We start from the raw sequence: 22,054 nt of genomic DNA on the forward strand, positions 1-22,054 counted from the left end.
TGACCGGCGTGGGATGTAGGTAAGTAATCTGTCTCTCATTTTTACAGATTCCCCTACTGGATTCTACTGGACAAGTGGACGTGACCGTCGTGGGATGTAGGTAAGTAATCTGTCTCTCATTTTTACAGGTACCCCTATTGGATTCTACTGGACAAGTGGACGTGACCGGCGTGGGATGTAGGTAAGTAATCTCTCTCTCATTTTTACAGGTACCCCTATTGGATTCTACTGGACAAGTGGACGTGACCGGCGTGGGATGTAGGTAAGTAATCTGTCTCTCATTTTTACAGATTTCCCTATTGGATTCTACTGGACAAGTGGACGTGACCGGCGTGGGATGTAGGTAAGTAATCTGTCTCTCATTTTTACAGGTGCCCTTATTGGATTCTACTGGACAAGTGGACGTGACCGGCGTGGGATGTAGGTAAGTAATCTGTCTCTCTTTTTTACAGGTACCCCTATTGGATTCTACTGGACAAGTGGACGTGACCGGCGTGGGATATAGGTAAGTATGTGTGAGTGTGTCAGTGTGTTTTAATAAATTTTTACTGTCATGGTGTGTGAGTTGTGTTTTTATTTGGGTATTTTTTCTGTTGTAGAACTACAGGTACCAGCGGGCCCGTTATTTCCCCGCATGCTGGTACTTGAGGTTCTCCAAGTACCAGCAAGCAGGGGAGGCTTGCTGGGCCTTGTAGTTCCACAACAAAAACCAATATTCTTTTTTTAAATTACATGGCTATCAGCCTCCCATCCACCGCCCACGGATGGGGGGGACAGCCTCGGGCTTCACCCCTGGCCCTTGGGTGCCTGGAGGGGGGGTGACCCCTTGATTTAAGGGGACCCCACTCCTCCAGGGAACCCCGGCCAGTGGTGACTAGTTGGGGGGGTAATGCCACGGCCGCAGGGACCTACATAAATGTGTCCCCCGGCTGTGGCATTATGTCCCTGGCTAGTGGAGCCCGGTGCTGGTTTTAAAAATACAGGGGACCCCTACATCTTTTGTCCCCCGTATTTTTGGAACCAGGACCGGAATAAGAGCCCGGTGCTGGTTGTCTAAATATGGGGAACCCCTGTCCAATTTTTTCCCAGTGTTTAAACAACCAGGACCGGCTCAAAGAGCCCGAGGCTGGTTATACTTAGGAGGGGGGACCTCACGCATTTTTTTTTGTACATTTTTTAACCCATTCAGACCCTTCTCCATTAAGATAATGGAAGCCCTGGACAACAAAATTGCATTCATGTCCTCCTCCCACTCCCTTCCCAGTCCCAAACACAAATTATTATTTTTTCTATAAAAATGTACAATATATCACAAGTATGATGAGCAGGCAGGCAGCGGGCATTGGCGGCATCGGATTAGGATGTAAATTAGTGGCGGAGGGCTGGGTCAGTTGATGGTGGGCGGGTTTGTAAGCCATTGGTGGTAGCAGCGGGCATCGGCTCAGAGGCAGTGGCGGCAATTGGCTCGGTGGCGGTAGGGGTCATCGACAGGATTCGGCGGACATTATGGCTGTAGTGCCTCACCAGCCACTAACCTCACCGCACGCCACTGGTGAGTGGGACAGTGTGCGTGTGTGTGTGTGGGACAGTGTGAGTGTGTGTTAATTGTGTGTGTGTGTGGGACAGTGTGAGTGTGTACATTTTTGCAGTCCAGTGTGTGTGGGGGAGGGAAAAGTATGAGAATGTGTGTGTAGTCTAAGTGGGTGTGTGTGGGGTTTGGGGGTGGCCAGTCTGTGTGTGTGTGTAGTCTTCAGCGTGTGTGTGTGTAAGTAAGTGGGTCGGGCAGTCTGTGTGTGTGGGTGGGATGTACTAATGCCCATTTACCGAAGAGGGATATGTATTAAACCACGGGCACTGAGATGCCCTTCTCACTCACCATCCAGCTGGGTGGGCGAGCCGGGCAGGTGGAAAGTCAGCAGCAGGGGCAGCATGCCGGATATCAGCAGCAGAGGGTGCGGACTGTAAGGCACGTGCGGAGCCCAAAGCCGGAGATCAGCAGCATGTTGACCGGCAATAAGCGGCTTCTACTTCCGCGTTCAACATGCTGTCGATCTCCGGCTTTGGGCTACGCAGGGTTCGGGGGATGGGTGTCCTCTGCCGGTGTACTGCAGCACCGGGGGTGCGGGCTCCGGAGGCTTTCAGCACTGTTGAATATCCAGCTGCCTCAAGTATGTACAGCCCGCACCCTCGGCTGCTGATATCCGGCATGCTGCTGGCTGTCCCCTCGCCCGGCTCGGCCACACAGCTGTATGGTGAGAAGGGCATCTCAGTTCCCGAGGTTTAACACATATGCCTCAGTAAATGGCCTCTGCGGTAAACGATACTAATGCTTACCGTGGCAGTAACAGCGGGGAGGACGGCGCACATCGGGATCCTGCAGCAGGAGAGAAGAACCCCTTCGGAGCGCAGCAGACCACACTGAAAAGGGTGCATCCGCGGTGCGGTGCTCTGCATCCCGGGTGGCGCCGAAGATGTGGAGTGTCGGAGGTGGCAGAAGCGCCGCAGCTTGGGGTGAGAAACCGCTGCAGCCCTTCCGCTGCTAAACTCTGCAATTAGTCTATTAAGGGGGTAGGCTCCCCTCACCACAGTGCCACGCGGGATTAGTTAATTAAGGGGGTAGGATCCCCTCACTCTATAATGGGAATTTTGGCTCATACCATGTGCTGTAACGTGAATTTTGGCCCATACCGTGTGCTATAATGTGAATTACGGCTCATACCGTGTGGGGTAATGTGAATTTCGGCTCATACCGTGTGGGGTAATGTGAATTACGGCTCATACCGTGTGGGGTAATGTAAATTTCGGCTCATACCATGTGGGGTAATGTGAATTTCGGCTCATACCATGTGGGGTAATGTGAATTTCGGCTCATACCGTGTGGGGTAATGTGAATTTCGGCTCATACCGTGTGCTGTAATGTGAATTTTGGCTCATACCATGTGCTGTAATGTGAATTTTGGCTCATACCGTGTGCTGTAATGTGAATTTCGGCTCATACCGTGTGCTATAATGTGAATTTCGGCTCGTACCATGTGGGGTAATGCGAATTTCGGCTCATACCGTGTGCTATAATGTGAAAGGGGCACCAGTACTAGATAGTATAAGGGGTCCTACTACACTGAAGGACACGCCCATTTTGAGTGACCACGCCCATTTTGCTATCTACACTCTCATTCTGCCTTCAAAAATTCAACCTCAACCACTGCACCTACATCTATACATACACACCCTGACATCTTTATATACAGTGACACCGGTGGCGTCTGCACATACTTTCCTTTTGTATTTTATTTTTTTTGTGGTGGGGGTGGGGTGGGGGGGGGCGCCATTATTGATCTTGCCCTGGGCTCCAAAAACCCTAGTTACGCCTCTGCTGCTCTGTAGTGTGGTTGGGGTGTAATATGGTCAGGTACAACAGTTATCTATGAAACACACTGAAGGCCAAATTCTGCTAGAAAAATATACAAAAATGCAATTATTACTCATCTATATTTAAAAGACCTAATTTACAAAGTGTAATGTAACAATGCATCTAAAGGTTCTGCCAGCTCACTGCATGGTACACACCTAGCTCACAGGAAATGCCTCCACAAACTAGACCTGTATTTAGGTTTGCAGAGAGGTAATACATTTTTTTTGTAAGCAATGCACAGTGGGCCTAATTCAGAGTTGATCGCAGCATCAGCAGCAGCAAATGTGTTAGCAGTCACAGCGGCGTTTCTAGAGAGGAGGGGACCCATGCGCAGGACTCCGAAAAATGACCGCCGCGCCATTTTCCTGGAGTCCTGCGCATGCGCTGTAAACTCTGGCACTGTGCCAGAGTCTCTAGCGCTCAGTGCGCTAGCAGCGGCGGTGACGGCTACGGGAGAGGAGGGGGCCCACACACAGTCGCATATGGACACCGGAAAGGTAAGTATAGAAGAAATGGGTGCGGTGTGGGCCCCCTCTGGACCCAGGGGCGCGTGTGCACCGCACACACTGCACTTGTTATAGATACACCAGTGGTAGTTGGGCAAAACCATGTGCACTGCAGGGGGAACAGATATAACATGTGCAGAGACAGTTAGATTTGGGTGTGGTGTGTTCAAATTGAAATCTAAATTTTAGTGTAAAAATAAAGCAGCCAGTATTTACCCTGCACAGAAACAATATAACCCTCCCAAATCTAACTCTCTCTGCAAATGTTATATCTGCCTCCCCTGCAGTGCACATGGCTTTGCCCAACTGCTAACAAATTTGCTGCTGCGATCAACTCCGAATTACCCCCAGTGAGCAGTAAGGGACAAAGAAAGGGGTCTATTTACTAAGCCTTGGATGGAGATAAAGTGGAAGAAGATAATGTACCAACCAACCAGTTCCTGTCATTTTTCCAAAATTCTGTAACATGGGAATTAGAAGCTGATTGGCTGGTACTTTGGCCCTCATTCCGAGTTGTTCGCTCGCTAGCTGCTTTTAGCAGCTTTGCACACGCTAAGCCGCCGCCTACTGAGAGTGAATCTTAGCTCAGCAGAATTGCAAACGAAAGATTCGCATAATTGCGAATAGAAATTTCTTTGCAGTTTCTGAGTAGCTCGGGACTTACTCTGCCACTGCGATCAGTTCAGTCAGTTTCGTTCCTGGTTTGACTTCACAAACACACCCAGCGTTCGCCCAGACACTCCCCCGTTTCTCCAGCCACTCCCGCGTTTTTCCCAGAAACGGCAGCGTTTTTCCGCACACACCCATAAAACGGCCAGTTTCCGCCCAGAAACACCCACTTCCTGTCAATCACACTCCGATCACCAGAACGATGAAAAATCCTCGTTATGCCGTGAGTAAAATACCTAACTTTTGAGTAAAATAATTAAGCGCATGCGCTCTGCGAACCTTGCGCATGCGCAGTAAGCGACTAATCGCAATAGAGCGAAACTCGGCAACGAGCGAACAACTCGGAATGAGGGCCTTTGTCTCCATCGACTTTATCTCCGTCAAAGGCTTAGTAAATTCTGAGTTGGACGCATCTGCGGACGTTTTTCCATACGGCCGTGGCAGCCTGATTAGTAATTTATGCTAATGCAAGAAAACGCCTTTGTATAATAAAAGTGTGTGCGAGTGTACGTGTAAGCCTATCCCGCCCACTGTTCTTACACCGCAACTGTCATCATTAGTACTGGGCCTTACACCAGCCCAAAGCCAGGGCAAAAGATTCGGTTGAAACAGACGTCCCATCTTCATCCACATGCTACAGTTGAGCAAGGAAGTCGGCTTACACGTCCATGACACTCCCAGGAGACAGAAAGGATGTGTACAACTGCATGGTTGCCCCCTAGGTATTGCCCAGACAAAGGATCGATTCATGGAAACGGATCAATCCATACACACTAGCGATCTCCATCCATGTGCAGATAGCCGTGCCAGTGCATGCACAGAAGCAAATCTCTTTCTTTGGTGCTTGTGCAGCATTCTGAAATGTGCGAGATCCATGCGCATTGTGACTTGCTTGTGACTCCGAATCAGAGTCCAGCCTCTTGTCAAATTTAACACCACCCCATTACATTAAATAATCCTTGTAACATACCGCTCAGTCTGATCTTATTTATGGTAAAAGTTATGAATTAGGGGACAGTAAGGGGTATATTTTTATAGATTTTAAATTCGATAAGCTCTAAATCAATGTTGTGTTTTTGGGCCTAAAACACATATTTACCAAAAGGCAATTTTTTGTATTAATTTTTAAATGTTAGTAAATGTGTTTTTTAACCCTGTTTAAAATCTATGGAAATCGATCTTTAGTAAATCCACACGTAAGTGAGTTAGGTTTCTTCACACTGGCAAAGTGTATGTGGAAGTGTGATTCACTGCCAAAGTGCAACTCATTAAATGTAGAGACCCAATCTTCACCAGCTCACAACTGTTGCATAATTGAAATGTCAGAGGCATGAAAATGGCTTTTCACAGCAATGGATTTACCCCAAAAAGCTCCTCTTCTCTCATTTCAGTAACCTCCAGTCACAAAATGAAAACCAAGTTTTGCCCAGATCTGCAAAACTATATGCTCCAAATCACCATTGCTCAGCCTCTATCAGTATCTGCGTTTCATATGTGAGACGTCTGATGCTCTGCAATGGCACCGACTTGCTCTTGAAAACACAGATATGTTTTTTTAGAAATTCAGACATAATGCACTTGCACAGAACAAGGGTCCTCATTCAGCATGGATTGCAACTGTAAAGATGCAATCCATTGCAATACAAATGCAGTAGGAGGTGTTAAACACCTCCTAGCTGTATTTGCGATCCCGGTGCTGTGACTGCATCGCAGCCTGGGATCAACATTGCGACCGATAGTCGCGATGTTCCTTGCAGACTGCCAGCTGAGTAAGCCTGAGTAAGCTTACTCAGGCTGGCCATTGCAGGCGGCTTGTGAGGCCAAGGAACCTGCATTTCACATGCAGACCTTGGCCTCGCCACTCTCGGAAACCACGGGTGACATGCCCCCTGTTTCCAGCAACGCCGGCTGCCCTGCCACTCCCCCTAACGTATCTGCCTGTCAATCAGGCAAAGACGTTTGCAATACTGCGATGCGATTGCAGGATCCGTTCTGCACATGCACAGAATGGATCCTCCGCATGCAGCGATCTAAGCTGAATTAGCTCCTAGGAGCGCAGCACACGGAAAGAGGTTTGTGCTTTAGCTGGTAAATGCTTCATAAATGAGGCCCACAAAGTGGGCTTAGCCTTATATTACTGTTTCATTATTGTCTTTGTTATTATTGAGTGCTTGATCCCACGTTCAGCCAGGTGCATTGGAAGAAAGAAAGTGACGGAGAACGTTGGAGCCACTATTTATTGCATTGCCTGTTTTTCCTCACATCTCTTCTTTTGTCAAACAGAGGGAATTTGTTTCTTTTTTTTTAAAAACAAATTGTGAAATTATCAATCCAAAACCAAAAAACCAACAAGTTCACCAGCAAAGAAACGAGTTTACATTGAGTGCTTATTCATCCAAAATGTTGTGAAACGTGTATTTATTAAAGGAAACATTTATCTGTTTATTGCATCCCTTTCTTAAAGATACTCATAGCTGGATTAACATCAGAGCAGCTGGGACAGTCACCCAGGGGCCACTTCATACTGGGGAGGATGTTGTTGACAGCTCAATTCTTCAGTATTGTGTCACATCCCAGCATAACATGGCCACACTTCCTTTACATGTGTTAGATCTGAATTGACAGCATCAGTGCAGTGGTGTAAGTGTATCTCAGTCACCAAGTTTGAGTTTGGTGCCCCCTCCCCTTAAAAAATAGGAAAACAAGTATGGGGTGTATGAATATGCGTATGTGTGTATATATACAGGTGGGTATTCTGAAGAAGGGGAGCACGTCCCCAAACCCACATGACTTACAGAATTATTAATTATTATGATAGATAGTGCTCTCAGCCGGACTACAGGGACAGGAGCCCATAGTGAATTGCTACGCTGTGTGACAACGGCCGGTGGGACAGGGTCAGACACGAGATTCAGCCATCTCCAGCATGTAGAATCAGTGTTCACCAGTGGATCCCATCTCACAATCCAGCAGCAGCGGCGGCGGGAGCACCGTCACTTGCTGCAGTGCAGGCTGAGCGGTACCAGGCAGGAGCCATCATGTCCCCTATTGCAAGTGTTAGCAGGGCACCTGGTACTGTTGAATTACTTTTGAATTATATGAAGGCTGTTTTAGTCTAGAACTGTAGATCTTATTATAATAAGAATATTCACAAACAATGAGCCAGATTATTCGTTTCATCATTAAGGTGAGTACCTAGATTAACTGTTTTAATATTTACTTGGTGTTACCAGGATTTAAAAAGTTTACTTAGGAGTTGAAATCAATATCATTGTACAAAGTCCGTAGTGAGTAGTATCAAGTTCAATATGGTTAACAATAAAGCTTCTTAGCCAGTGAAACACGTGCAAAGACAGATGACCGAATGGGGGACAATTATTCAAGAAGGTGCAGTAACACATAGAAACCAAGTAAATGAAATCTAGTACAGTTTAGAATATGAAATAACAGATTGTTGCTATGGGTTACACCATCAATACATGTACATCCAGTTTGTTGAACATCTTTATACACAGTATGTCCATAGCTAAAAAGGAACAGTAAATGTGTAGAATTGCAGCAAATGTTTGTTTTCACGCATGTATATGAAGAAATAATGGTGCAACACCTGTCGGAGCAAAAGATGAGAAGCGATATGTAATAATAGTATAGGATTACAGTGGAAAGCATGCCTCTGCAGTTTTAGCGCTCATGTAATAGATCTAGAACAATAAGTCCAATAGTAGATTTATTTAAGACATACTGTATAACAAAAGTATTGCCCTGCCAGGTTGACTTTGTAGCCATTTATTATACATTGCCTGAGTGGATTTTTATTTTTAATATATTCAATATTTGCTAAGGTGGTGTGCTGAGGACACTCTCCTCTAGTTGTCAAAGCTTATAGAGAGATCCTGACAAGGGAGAGGGGAAAAGTGGGAGGGAGTGGAAACGTGAAAGGGAACTGCCTTATTCAGCAGCTGAATCTAAGTGAGGATCTGAGAGTGGAGCTGACCAGTGAGCTTTACACTGTGGGGAGAGATCAATGGAGATGCTTGATTAGTTTGTATAAGCACTAAGCAGCAGAAATTATACCAAGAAAATCTGGGTCTTGCTTACTTCAATGGACTATCAAGAATATTGCTAGCACATTACTTTTGGCCTCATTGGAAACAATCAGACATTTATAGGATAGTGTGAAGAAGTGGAGAGGACTGTTCTACTTTGTGACGTTTAAAGGTAAGACATCTGACCCTGTGCATATAGATTATATCTATTTATAATATTGCAGGTTAATACAGAACAGGTTAGAGATCTGATTTCATTACAAAAAACTTGTGACAGTAAACTGCTAATTATTTTATCTGTTAGAGTGCATAAGGATTAGGAAACAGTGACATAATTGTATTTGTGTGCTTTAAAACCAGTGTGGGAACTGCCATTGCCTATGACCAGTTATTACCTAATCTTACTTCATCCTTCTTTATTCATCCAGTAAGCAGACTCTTGTGATCTGCTACATCTGTTTGCATTGTACTTGTTTTTATATACGGGTTTTTAGAAGAGTCCAAAAATGTTCTCTCTAGTGCTGCCTTATCTGGAATAGTGACCATATAATGTGATGGCATGTACAATACAGAACATCTGATAAAATAAGTTATCTACACAAACTCATTTTTGCTCCAGTTTTTTCCTGCACTTTACCCCTGGATTTGCTTTCATCCAGTTTACAATAGACATATTTCCTGATATTTGGTAGCCTAATAAATCTTGGGGCTCACTTTAAATATACTCTTCAGAATGCTAAAGAAGAGATATTTTGTCTTTTGTCTTTTGACAATATCGGCCACACCTAGACAACTTTGACCAGATATTTGGTTACTGATATATTCTTCAGTATGTATGGAAAGTGGACACCTGCTGAACTTAAGGTGCAGTCGTCAAAACATAGCATTTTATAGTATATCGCTATACTTCATTTGTTGCATTGTTTTTTTTGGTCACCTGTTTAGTGCACTGCTGGTCTAAATATATTAAATGGTGAAATTACACAGAATAATAATTTACGTAAATAAAATAACATTGTACATCTAAGTGTGTGTGTGTGTGTGTGTGTGTGTGTGTGTGTGTGTGTGTGTGTGTGTGTGTGTGTGTGTATATATATATATATATTTACATAAATGAAATATGGGTTGTCATATTTGTGTCGATGGTTATAACGTTGACAGTGAACATGTTGCCATGTTCATCATTTTAACATTCAGAATGTTGACAGTCTATTTAAGAAAACCCTACCTCTAGCCCTTACCTCTAACCTTAAACCTAACCTCTAGCCCTACCCCCTAGACCTAATCCTACCCCCAATGCTAATGTTGAATTTTTTTAAATGTCAGTCTTTCAAATGACATTCTGTGCATGTCAACATTTTACAGGTCATGTTAACAGTTTAAACATGTTGACATCATAACTTTAGACATTGAGAATGTCGACTTTATGATTACATGTCATATATACAGTGTGTGTATATATATATATATATATATATATATAGACTCCCAAGGTAAAGATGGCACTCAGAGACTTAAATATATAAATGCAGAAAGCTTTCTGCATTTATATATTTAAGTCTCTGAAGGGCAGATTTATTAAGCTCGGTGAAGTGATAAAGTGGAAGGTGATAAAGGACCAGCCAATCAGATCCTAACTACCATGTCACAGGCTGGGTTTGAAAAATGACAGTTAGGAGCTGACTGGCTGGTCCTTTATCACCTTCCAATTTATCACTTCACCGAGCTTAATAAATCTGCCCCTGTGTGCCATCTTTACCTTGGGATTCTGCATTACTGAACTTGATGGAGCACCTGAGCCTGGTGTAACTTGAGTACCCGAGTGCCGGCTGGTTGTGGAGGATATATATATATATATATATATATTTATGTGTGTGTACAGTAAGTGTGTGCATCGGCATAAACATACATGACAAGAAACAGAATCACATTGGTGATAGGTGGTCAGTGGTCGACAGCAACTGTTAGTAGCCTGAGGATGATTACTGTGTTATGGGAAGTATCATATGAGTGATCTAACATAAAAACATTTACAGATATTTAGACAATCTCCATATGTTGTATAAACTTTGTGAGTAATGTGCAGTATATATTAGTATTGCAGTATTTTATACGCCTCAGCTGAGAATATAGGTCTAGGAAATATAGAATATATCACAGCTGCTCATCATTCCACTAGCAGATTAGATTTATGAAAGATCTTGAAAATGTGAGAAGTGTCGAGCTAGTATGGACACGAACCAAGTGCCTTAAGCAAACAGTTTGAAGTAAAAGTTGGAACAGCAAGAATGGACTCTGGCTGAGAGCTCTGTCAAGCCGTACAGAGAAGTAAAGATTACAGTTCAAGAACAGACATAAATTTGCAACTCTGTTGTCTCCTGATAGACAGAGTCTCATCTAAAGTGTCACGATCCGGGTATCTGGACGCCATTTCTTACCCATCAGATGCCTCCTAAGGCTGGCTCAGCGCTCCAGGACCGGATCCCATCTGTTATCCTGATGTGTACATTCCTGTATCCTCTCCTGTCACTCTGGGACGCTGTCACAGTAAACGCCATATTACACCTGGCATGGCGTCTCCCGCGGCCTCCGCCGCCGTCCCTGAACTTCTGCATGCAGAGTGTCTGAGTGGCGATTACGTCAGCCGCGGCCTCCGCTGTGTCCGCGTGGTTGGATGTGCATCTGTCAGCCTGGCGCCTCCTGTCTCCGGTGGCCGGCGCCGCCATTACTGTTTTCATTACCACATGGATTACAAACCAAACTTCCCTCCAAGTGTCTGCATGAGCGCAGCCATCTTGGATTCTGTCAGCTGATCATTTCCACCAATCTGTTCTCAGTATTGATAATCTGCATAATTGCCTAGCCAATCCCTTCCTTGCTGCAGGTATAAATACACTGTGCCTGAGCAAGGAAGGCGTCAGTGCTTTGGTTGTCAAACCTAGTTCCTGTTTGTCTCTCTCCTGTGATTGTCTTCCAGGTTCCAGCTCCTGTCTCAAGACTTCCACCATAGAGACCCGCACCAGCATTCCACCTGCGGTGTAGCCTGACTCTCCAATCCATTGTGGATTCATCTGTTTCCAGCTACAACATTACCTGCTTCCAGCTCAGCTTCCAGCAGAGTACAGCTTCCCTTAAAGGGCCGGTGTCCTTTCTACACTTTACCACTCTCCACCGGTATTATTATTTCTCCGCTCTCAAGTTCTACATTTCAGTTCATATTTCATCGCTCCCAAGTTCATTTATTATTTAACTGGTTCCAGCCAGTATCCACTCTGTGCTAACAACAGTCTGGTTCCAGCCAGTATCCACAGCAGCTGTTTTATCTTCAGCAACCCAGCTTTTCCTGGAACACCAGCTGGCACAATCCTGGGTTATCTCCATTGCTACAGTCGGGCCTGGTAAGGACTTTCCATCTAGAAGATCATAAGAACTATCTCACACTACCAGTGCCCTGTGGCTCCTGCCATCCTGTAGTACCCAGGAACTGTATTTATTCTTTGCTGACTTTTACGTTTTCTTTTACTGCTGCTGTGTTGCGGAGTTGTCATAATAAACATCATTGACTTTTATTCAAGTTGTCGTGGTCACGCCTTCGGGCAGTTATTATTCATGTTACTTACATGTCCAGGGGTCTGATACAACCTCCCAGGTTCCGGTACATCTCAGCCCCTACAACTGAGGCTGCCTCCCGTCAGCTCAGGCCCTCAGTTGTGACAGTAAGCACTGACCTAATGAATCCAGCCGGAGACCAGGATCAAGCGGCCAGGCCGATGCAAGAACTGGCAGCCCGACTAGAACATCAGGAGGCTGCACAGGGCCACATTATCCGCTGTCTCCAGGATCTCTCTACTCGGCTGGATGGGATTCAGACAACTCTCCGTGGATCAGGCGCGTCTGGTGCGTCAACCACAGTGACTCCAGCTATAACCCCACCCACCTTACCCATTTCTGCTCCACGTCTTCATCTTCCAACGCCAGGAAAATTTGACGGATCTCCAAGATTCTGCAGGGGATTTCTCAACCAGTGTGAGATTCAGTTTGAGCTACAACCTGGCAATTTTCCCAGTGACCGTACAAAAATTGCCTACATTATTTCTCTTCTCAGTGGCTCAGCCCTTGATTGGGCATCACCGTTATGGGAGAGGTCCGACACCCTGCTATCTTCCTACACTGCCTTCGTGTCAACATTCAGGCGCATCTTCGACGAGCCAGGCCGGGTAACCTCAGCTTCATCCGAGATTCTCCGTTTACGCCAGGGGTCACGTACTGTAGGACAATATCTGATACAGTTCCAGATCCTGGCATCCGAACTGGCATGGAACGACGAGGCCCTGTATGCTGCATTCTGGCATGGCTTATCTGAGCGTATTAAAGATGAGTTAGCTACCAGAGACTTACCTTCTAAGTTAGATGAGCTAATCTCACTCTGCACGAAAGTTGATTTACGTTTCAGAGAGAGAGCAACTGAGCGTGGAAGATCATCTGCTCCAAAATCTTCTGCTCCTCCTCCTCGTCAACTGTCACCATCTAAAGATGAGCCCATGCAACTTGGCCGTTCCCGTTTAACTCCTGCTGAGCGCCGAAGACGTCTCTCCGAGTTTCTCTGTCTCTATTGTGCAGCTCCGTCTCACACCATTAATGCCTGTCCCAAACGTCCGGGAAACTCCAAATCCTAGCTCGCCAAGGAGAGGGCCGGCTAGGAGTAATGATCTCCTCTCCATCTCCTCAAGATTGTAATCTCCCAGTCTCGCTTCAAGTTGCTCAACGTTATCAGAACGTCATTGCCCTCCTTGATTCCGGAGCAGCTGGGAACTTTATTACCGAAGCCTATGTTAAACGGTGGTCCCTACCCACCGAGAGACTTCCTTCGTCCATTTCTTTAACTGCCGTGGATGGCAGCAAAATTTTTGATGCAGTTATTTCTTTAAGGACTCTACCAGTTCGTCTGAGAGTGGGAGTTCTTCATTCCGAACTTATTTCTTTTTTAGTGATTCCAAGAGCCACACATCCTGTGGTCCTGGGCCTTCCATGGCTCCGTCTTCACAATCCTACAATTGATTGGACGACTACGCAAATCCTGGCATGGGGTTCCTCCTGTGCTGAGACATGTTTGTTTAAAGTATTGCCTGTCTGTTCTTCCTCCCCCAGGTCGTCTGATGTTCCACCTCCTCCATATCAAGATTTCACGGATGTGTTCAGTAAAGCTTCTGCTGATATCCTTCCTCCTCATAGAGAATGGGACTGTCCGATTGATCTCGTTCCAGGGAAGGTTCCACCTCGAGGCCGAACTTATCCGTTGTCTCTGCCTGAGACGCATTCTATGGAGGAATATATTAAAGAGAACCTAGCAAAGGGGTTCATTCGACCTTCTTCTTCTCCAGCCGGCGCAGGCTTCTTTTTTGTAAAAAAGAAAGATGGTGGTCTGCGGCCGTGCATCGACTACAGAGGTTTGAACGACATTACCATCAAGAACCGTTATCCTTTACCCCTGATTACTGAGCTCTTTGACAGAGTTAGCGGAGCTACCATCTTTACAAAGCTGGACTTGCGAGGTGCATACAATCTCATCCGGATTCGTGAGGGTGACGAGTGGAAGACCGCCTTTAACACCCGTGACGGACATTATGAGTACCTCGTCATGCCCTTCGGATTGAGCAATGCTCCAGCTGTCTTCCAGCATTTTGTCAATGAGATCTTCAGAGACATTCTATACCGTCATGTCGTGGTCTATCTAGACGATATCCTCATTTTTGCCAACGATTTAGAGGAACATCGTTTTTGGGTTAAAGAGGTTCTGTCCCGTCTCCGTGTCAATCATCTCTATTGCAAATTAGAAAAATGCGTCTTTGAAGTCAAGTCCATTCCGTTTCTAGGGTACATTGTGTCCGGTTCCGGACTAGAGATGGATCCTGAGAAACTACAAGCAATCCAAAATTGGCCGGTACCCTTAACCCTCAAAGGGGTCCAGAGGTTCTTAGGGTTCGCCAACTATTACCGAAAGTTTATACGAGACTTTTCCACCATTGTGGCGCCTATTACTGCTTTCACTAAGAAGGGTGCTAACCCGTCCAAGTGGTCTGAAGAAGCCATGCAAGCATTTCATCTTTTAAAACAAAGGTTCATCTCTGCGCCTGTTCTGAAACAGCCTGACATCGACTCTCCTTTCATCTTAGAGGTGGATGCCTCCTCCGTTGGAGTAGGAGCGGTGTTATCTCAGAGGGCTAAAGATGGCCATTTACACCCTTGCAGTTTCTTCTCCCGGAAGTTCTCCCCAGCTGAGCGCAACAATGCCATTGGCGACCAGGAGTTGCTAGCCATCAAGCTCGCTCTAGAAGAGTGGAGGTATCTGTTGGAGGGAGCTTCTCATTCAATCACCATACTTACAGACCACAAGAACCTTTTATACCTGAAGGGCGCACAATGTCTCAACCCTCGTCAGGCCAGATGGGCACTTTTCTTTTCCAGGTTCGACTTTAAACTCCAGTTCTGTCCGGGCTCTCAGAATCGCAAGGCCGATGCCCTTTCCCGCTCATGGGAGCAAGAAAATGAGTCAGAGTCTTCAGACAAGCATCCTATTATAAATCCGTTGGCATTCTCCACGGTAGGGATGGACTCTACGCCCCCATCAGGGAAAAGTTTTGTGAAGCCGATGCTAAGGAAGAAGCTCATGCATTGGGCCCATGCTTCCCGTTTTGCCGGACATACAGGTATCCAAAAAACCCTGGAGTTTATCTCTAGGTCCTATTGGTGGCCAACTCTGAAAAAGGACGTCTTGGAGTTTATTGCATCTTGCCCAAAGTGTGCCCAACATAAAGTATCCCGCCAGTCGCCTGCGGGGCAACTGGTTCCACTATCCGTTCCCCGTCGACCATGGACCCACTTGTCGATGGATTTCATTACAGACTTACCCATGTGCAACAAGTTCAATACCATCTGGGTGGTAGTTGACCAGTTCACCAAGATGGCACACTTCATTCCTCTCACCGGTCTTCCGTCAGCTTCCAAGTTGGCTCAAGTATTCATACAAGAGATCTTCCGACTCCACGGTCTTCCTGAAGAAATTATCTCAGATCGAGGAGTTCAATTCACAGCCAAATTCTGGCGAAGTTTATGTCAAGTCCTCCAAGTCAAGCTAAAGTTTTCCACGGCTTACCATCCTCAGACCAATGGTCAAACCGAGAGGGTGAATCAGGACTTGGAGGCCTTCCTCCGCATCTATGTGTCCTCCTCTCAAGATGACTGGGTTCAATTACTTCCCTGGGCCGAGTTCTGTCATAACAACCAGTATCATTCTTCATCTGCTTCAACACCATTCTTCACTAACTTTGGATTCCACCCTAAAGTCCCTGAGTTCCAACCGCTTCCAGCAACTTCTGTTCCCGCAGTGGATATCACCTTGCATCAGTTTGCCAATATCTGGAAGAGCGTACGATCAGCTCTGCTCAAGGCATCGTTCAGGTACAAGAAGTTTGCGGATAAGAAGCGTCGAGCAGTTCCTGCTCTCAAGGTGGGTGATCGGGTATGGTTATCCACGAAGAATTTGAGGTTAAGAGTTCCCAGTATGAAGTTTGCACCTCGCTATATCGGTCCTTTCAAGATTGAACAAGTCATCAATCCTGTTGCTTACAGACTCCAGTTGCCTCCCTTCTTAAAAATACCCAGGACATTCCATGTTTCCCTGTTGAAACCGCTGATCTTGAATCGGTTTCATTCCTCACTTCCTCCAACTCCGAAAGTCCAAACTCAACGAGGCGTTGAGTATGAAGTGGCCAAGATCCTGGACTCACGTCACCGTTACGGTCAACTACAATATCTTATTGACTGGAAGGGTTATGGTCCTGAGGAACGTTCATGGACCAATGCTTCTGATGTCCATGCTCCTGCCTTGGTCCGGAGATTCCATTCCAAGTTTCCTCAAAAGCCAAAGAAGTGTCCTGGGGCCACTCCTAAAGGGGGGGGTGCTGTCACGATCCGGGTATCTGGACGCCATTTCTTACCCATCAGATGCCTCCTAAGGCTGGCTCAGCGCTCCAGGACCGGATCCCATCTGTTATCCTGATGTGTACATTCCTGTATCCTCTCCTGTCACTCTGGGACGCTGTCACAGTAAACGCCATATTACACCTGGCGTGGCGTCTCCCGCGGCCTCCGCCGCCGTCCCTGAACTTCTGCATGCAGAGTGTCTGAGTGGCGATTACGTCAGCTGCGGCCTCCGCTGTGTCCGCGTGGTTGGATGTGCATCTGTCAGCCTGGCGCCTCCTGTCTCCGGTGGCCGGCGCCGCCATTACTGTTTTCATTACCACATGGATTACAAACCAAACTTCCCTCCAAGTGTCTGCATGGGCGCAGCCATCTTGGATTCTGTCAGCTGATCATTTCCACCAATCTGTTCTCAGTATTGATAATCTGCATAATTGCCTAGCCAATCCCTTCCTTGCTGCAGGTATAAATACACTGTGCCTGAGCAAGGAAGGCGTCAGTGCTTTGGTTGTCAAACCTAGTTCCTGTTTGTCTCTCTCCTGTGATTGTCTTCCAGGTTCCAGCTCCTGTCTCAAGACTTCCACCATAGAGACCCGCACCAGCATTCCACCTGCGGTGTAGCCTGACTCTCCAATCCATTGTGGATTCATCTGTTTCCAGCTACAACATTACCTGCTTCCAGCTCAGCTTCCAGCAGAGTACAGCTTCCCTTAAAGGGCCGGTGTCCTTTCTACACTTTACCACTCTCCACCGGTATTATTATTTCTCCGCTCTCAAGTTCTACATTTCAGTTCATATTTCATCGCTCCCAAGTTCATTTATTATTTAACTGGTTCCAGCCAGTATCCACTCCGTGCTAACAACAGTCTGGTTCCAGCCAGTATCCACAGCAGCTGTTTTATCTTCAGCAACCAAGCTTTTCCTGGAACACCAGCTGGCACAATCCTGGGTTATCTCCATTGCTACAGTCGGGCCTGGTAAGGACTTTCCATCTAGAAGATCATAAGAACTATCTCACACTACCAGTGCCCTGTGGCTCCTGCCATCCTGTAGTACCCAGGAACTGTATTTATTCTTTGCTGACTTTTACGTTTTCTTTTACTGCTGCTGTGTTGCGGAGTTGTCATAATAAACATCATTGACTTTTATTCAAGTTGTCGTGGTCACGCCTTCGGGCAGTTATTATTCATGTTACTTACATGTCCAGGGGTCTGATACAACCTCCCAGGTTCCGGTACATCTCAGCCCCTACAACTGAGGCTGCCTCCCGTCAGCTCAGGCCCTCAATTGTGACATAAAGTACCAATTGTTTGGAGATGTTAAATACTATAAGAGGTATACCCTGTTGCCTTTCTTATGGCTGTTACTATATATGCTTTACAATCATTATATTTTCTAAGTTGTTTTTATATGCAATTTGAAGGGGGAACAGTGAGAATCTGAAGCTGGGCACACACTATACAATCTATCATCCAATAGTTCAATATCTCATATACATCGCATAGCGTGTACCCCAAATCTATCGTTCCCGGTCTTCATTCATTGAATTGCCCCATTGGATGTGCTGAACGTCCAATGAGAAAATTCCACGTCTGACGCAGTGTAGTTGCATGTACTATGTTATTATACATTGCACCATTGTACAGAAGATCTTATAGTGTGTACAGTGGTGCACTTTGGGCCTAATTCAGACCTGGTCGCACGCAGACGGGTTTTTGCACTGCTGCGACCAGGTAATCGCCACCTATAGAGGAGGGGGTAATGCCTTTGCAGTGGTGCGTTCGCTTGTGCAGGGAGCTGCACAAACAAAACGTTTGTGCAGTCTCTGAACAGCTCAAAACTTACTCAGCCGCTGTGATGATCCTTGCTGGAGCTACGTCAGGATCCCTCCCTGGAAACAGCCGGCCACGCCTGCGTTTTCCTGGACACTCCCAGAAAACGGTAAGTTGACAACCCCGGATGGCCTCTTCCTGTCAATCTTCTTGCATTCGCCGCTGCAAACGCTTTCTTCGTTCTTTTCGTCACTGAGTGGCGGCGGCCATTGCCAGACAGTGATGCGCCTGTGCATTGTGGCCCGCACGCATGCACTGTTCAGACCCTATCGCATGGCTGCAAAGAAATGCAGCGTGCGATCGGGTCTAAATGACTCCCTGTATCGTTACGTCGCATTTCAGCATCACTGTCGGAAAGTGTGTACCTAGCTTAGGTTTTAGCGAACAAGACATACATTTACATCTCAAGAAATATATGTGAAATTGTTTCTCTTTGGTGCGCTTATTCAAAACCCAATCAAAATGGGGAATAGTGAATGTTTTAGTATTCTGTTTTGTGCATTTGCTGTACAAAATGTTACATTTTCTTTTTCAAAACATAAAGTTTATAGCTTTAAACTGCTTATTATATTGTGGGTTGTTGTTTTTTTGTGAAAATCATTTACATGAAGATATTGGACTATTGGTACAATTTTGGACTGTTGATAAAGAAAATCCAAGCAAATTGGTGTAAAAGAGAAATACCAGTAAAAAAAAGAATTTCAAACTTTTTAAGGTAACACTGTGGTAGTCCTGAGGTTATTCAAGACCATTCACCAGAAGCATTTTTATCATTACATTAATGATCTCATTTTGTTATTGTAACAGATTGATGATCTACAATATTTATTACCTCATAAATCACTTGTTTTACAATCTCCTAGCATTAATATGCCTGCATATGTTTTTATTATAGTAGTTTGTTTTTTTAAGAACATATAAAACCTCACTTGAATTTTCCAGGTGCAAATTCTGCACGTACAGTACAGTAGCAGCTGAATTAACCTGCCCCTGGTTATAGAACTGATTGGGTAGCAATGGGTAATGTGTTGCATGGCACAAGGATTGGAGGTCTGGCTCTAATTGCAAATTGTCTGTAGTGGTCCTGATCAGTGTACTGTACTTTTCTCCATGTTGTTGAGAAACAGCCTTAAATAGGCTATGGTGTTATCTTCTTTAACTTCTTATACACAATTGCGGTCGAATTCCCGAAATTGTCGAATTTCGGGTCATTTTCGCCAAAAAAAAAAAAATCGTCAATGCAATTCAGTGCTTTCCATCAAAAAAACGGACTTTCAAAATTCGACTTTTTGAAATTCGACTTTTTGCAAATTCGACTTTTCTGCAATGATACAAGTGCTGCAATTCGACAAAAGCATATTCAATTCAAGTTTGGAAATTCGACAGCAGTGCTTTTAGACAGTAAATTCGTCATTTTCAATCCGCCACACTTTGGAGGGTGAAAACAATAAAAAAAAATTTAAACATGTTTTTTTTGGTGGTTTTTTTTTTTGGAATAGCTTATCTATTTATATTAGAAGGGATTAGGTACTTTTTTTTTTTTTTTTTTTGGAGGCACAAGTATTATTTATATATTTTTTAAAATATTATTATTATTATTATTATTATTATTATTATTATTATTTTTTTTTTTTTAGTGCTGGAACGGGAAAATTTTTTTTAAAAATGGCGTGGGGTCCCCCCTCCAAAGCATAACCAGCCTCGGGCTCTTCGAGCTGGTCCTGGTTCTAAAAATGCGGGGAAAAATTGGGCAGGGATCCCCCGTATTTTTAAAACCAGCACCGGGCTCTGCGCCTGGTGCTGGTGCAAAAAATACGGGGGACAAAACGAGCAGGGGTCCCCCGTATTTTTCACACCAGCATCGGGCTCCACTAGCTGGACAGATAATGCCACAGCCGGGGTCACTTTTATACAGTGCCCTGCGGCCGTGGCATTAAATATCCAACTAGTCACCCCTGGCCAAGGTACCCTGGGGGAGTGGGGACCCCTTCAATCAAGGGGTCCCCCCCCAGCCACCCAAGGGCCAGGGGTGAAGCCCGAGGCTGTCCCCCCCATCCAAGGGCTGCGGATGGGAGGCTGATAGCCTTGAGTAAAATGACAAGAATATTGTTTTTTCCAGTAGTACTACAAGTCCCAGCAAGCCTCCCCCGCAAGCTGATACTTGGAGAACCACAAGTACCAGCATGCGGGAGAAAAACGGGCCCGCTGGTACCTGTAGTACTACTGGGGGAAAAATACCCAAATAAAAACAGGACACAGACACCGTGACAGTAAAACTTTATTACACACTGCCGACACACACATACTTACCTATGTTCACACGCCGACATCGGTCCTCTTCTCCATGTAGAATCCACGGATACCTGAAAAGAAAAGTTCAATATACTCACCTCAGCCAGGGTCCAGAGATAAATCCACGTACTTGGCAAAAAAAGAAAACGGACACACGGACCACCGGACTGAAAGGGGTCCCATGCTGACACATGAGACCCCTTACCCCGAATGCCGGGACACCACGTGACTCCTGTCACTGAAGTCCCTTCAGCCAATCAGGAAGCGCTACTTCCGTGGCGCTCACCTGATTGGCTGTGCGCTGTCTGTGCTGTGACAGCGCATCGCACAGCTCGGTCCATTAGTTTCAATGGTGGGAACTTTGCCGTCAGTGGTGGGGTTACCCGCGGTCAGCCGCTGACCGGCGGGTGACCTCACCGCTAGCCGCTAAGTTCCCACCATTGAATATAATGGACGGAGCTGTGCGATGCGCTGTCACAGCACAGACAGCGCACAGCCAATCAGGTGAGCGCCACGGAAGTAGCGCTTCCTGATTGGCTGAAGGGACTTCAGTGACAGGAGTCACGTGGTGTCCCGGCATTCGGGGTAAGGGGTCTCATGTGTCAGCATGGGACCCCTTTCAGTCCGGTGGTCCGTGTGTCCGTTTTCTTTTTTTGCCAAGTACGTGGATGTATCTCTGGACGTGGATGTACCTCTGGACGCTGGAAGGTGAGTATAATTTTTTTCACAGGTACCCTCGGATCGTCGGAGACCGTGGCAGTCGGCGTGTCAACATAGGTAAGTATGTGTGTGTCGGCAGTGTGTAATAAAGTTTTACTGTCACGGTGTCTGTGTCCTGTTTTTATTTGGGTATTTTTTTTCCAGTAGAACTACAGGTACCAGCGGGCCCGTTTTTCTCCCGCATGCTGGTACTTGTGGTTCTCCAAGTACCAGCTTGCAGGGGAGGCTTGCTGGGACTTGTAGTTCTTCTGGAAAAAACAATATTCTCGTCATTTTACTCTAGGCTATCAGCCTCCCATCCGCAGCCATTGGATGGGGGGGACAGCCTCGGGCTTCACCCCTGGCCCTTGGGTGGCTGGGGGGGGGACCCCTTGATTGAAGGGGTCCCCACTCCCCCAGGGTACCCCGGCCAGGGGTGACTAGTTGGATATTTAATGCCACGGCCGCAGGGCACTGTATAAAAGTGACCCCCGGCTGTGGCATTATCTGTCCAGCTAGTGGAGCCCGATGCTGGTGTAAAAAATACGGGGGACCCCTACTCTTTTTGTCCCCAGTATTTTTTGCACCAGCACCAGGCGCAGAGCCCGGTGCTGGTTT

The 22,054-nt window shown here is 46.0% G+C and overlaps 1 protein-coding gene across 3 annotated transcripts in view; it reads left to right on the forward strand.

The window, feature by feature from the left end:
* The first annotated feature begins 8,545 nt into the window (after window positions 1-8,545).
* VIT (vitrin) overlaps window positions 8,546-22,054 on the forward strand; it is a 293,710-nt gene continuing 280,201 nt past the window's right edge. For 2 of the 3 annotated variants that reach the window (XM_063917914.1, XM_063917915.1), the window contains exon 1: window positions 8,547-8,805. The gene's annotated coding sequence lies outside the window, so the exon portion shown is untranslated. Of the gene's footprint in view, window positions 8,806-22,054 lie in introns of all 3 variants that reach the window. The other variant, XM_063917916.1, reaches the window with a different exon arrangement.

The sequence above is a fragment of the Pseudophryne corroboree genome, chromosome 4, assembly GCF_028390025.1.
Source record: "Pseudophryne corroboree isolate aPseCor3 chromosome 4, aPseCor3.hap2, whole genome shotgun sequence".
Lineage (NCBI taxonomy): Eukaryota > Metazoa > Chordata > Amphibia > Anura > Myobatrachidae > Pseudophryne > Pseudophryne corroboree.